Source organism: Malus sylvestris, chromosome 15 (assembly GCF_916048215.2).
Source record: "Malus sylvestris chromosome 15, drMalSylv7.2, whole genome shotgun sequence".
Classification (NCBI taxonomy): Eukaryota; Viridiplantae; Streptophyta; class Magnoliopsida; order Rosales; family Rosaceae; genus Malus; species Malus sylvestris.
In genome coordinates, this window is record NC_062274.1 from 40,471,543 (window position 1) to 40,473,142 (window position 1,600).

Consider the following 1,600-nt stretch of genomic DNA (forward strand, 5'->3'; position numbering starts at 1 on the left):
TAAAACTACCCGGATCTTTGCATTTGGGGGGCAGTTTGCGTTGCAAAATGGCCGACACATTCTCACCTACTTTCACAACTTCCTTGGTCGAAATCCTCTTTCTTGTGGTGCAAAGTTCCTTTAAGAACTTGGCGTACCTCGGGACTTGCTTGATTGCGTCCAAAAGGGGAATGTTGACTTGAACTTTCCGGAATGTCTCTAGAATGTCCTTTTCAGCTTCTTCTTTCTTTGTTTGCTTAAACCTATTTGGAAAAGGAGCATTCGAAGGAAAAACGTTAGTAGGAACTGAATTTGACACGTTCTTACCTTCCTTGGATGAATTGGATAGTTTAGGCCCACTTAAAGCTTGCGACATTGGTGTGTCCACCCTTGCCGTGGCCTTCCCTTGTTCCTCCTCTTCAATTATCAACTCCTCCACCTCGTTAGAACGTGATTTGGAAGGTTGGGGGTCAGATCCTACTTGCTTCCCACTCCGCAAAGTTATGGCTTTTGCAGATTCGAAACCACCCTTTGGATTCACTACGGTTGAGCTAGGCAACTTGCCTTGCTCACGAAACTGCCCCATAAACTCGGCAATTTGTCCCACTTGCTTCTCCAACTCATCCACCTTCTTGTCCCTAGTTTGCATGCTCTGCGCCATAGAAGTTAGTAAATTCAAAATCTGATCATTATCAATAGAAGTACCTGACTTTTGGGCAGGTTGTGCTTGGGGTTGAGTTGGTGCAAACGGCTTTTGATAGAAACCCGGGGGTTGTTGCCTAAATCCGCTTTGTTGTTGGCCTTGTTGGGGTTCTCCCCATTTGAAATTTGGATGATCACGCCAACCGGGATTGTAAGTATTGGAAAAGGGGTCATTCCTTGGTTGGTATTGGTTGCCAAATCCCACGGCATTGAGGGTCTCCCACCCTCCATTTTCTATCAACTGTGGGCACTTGTCCGTAAGGTGGCCTTGCATGGAACACACGCCACAAGCTGCCACGTTTTGCACTTTTGGACCTTCCACCACCTGAGAAAGCAAAGTAGTAAGGTTAGCCATTTGATTTTGAAGTTCGGTTATGGCACTTACCTCATTGACTTGATGTGGTCGTGGGTTACTCCTTTGTCCAACGCCTTCGTATTGTTGAGCATTCAACGCACGGTTGGAAATTAAAGTCTTTGCTGCCGTGGGGGTCTTGTCCACCAAGGCTCCTCCTGCCGAGGCATCTAGCATTTGACGTTCGATAGGTAGTAGCCCCTCGTAGAAGTATTGCAAAAGAAGTTCCTCCTTCATCTGATGCTGTGGACAAGAAGCAACAAGAGATTTAAAACGTTCATAATAAGTAGGAAAAGATTCACCTTCCTCTTGTTGAATTCCACTTATCCTTTTCCGTAGGAGGATGACTCGAGAAGTTGGAAAAAACTTCTCCAAGAAGGCCCGTTTCATGCTTTCCCATGATGTGACGGTTCCGGGCGCCAATTCGTACAACCAATCCTTCGCCTTTTCCAAGAGAGAAAAAGGGAAGGCTTTCATCTTCAAAAGACTCCCATCGACATTGATGGGGGTCATGCTCGAACACACCACCTCGAATTCTTTCAAGTGTTTGTTAGGATCTTCCATGGA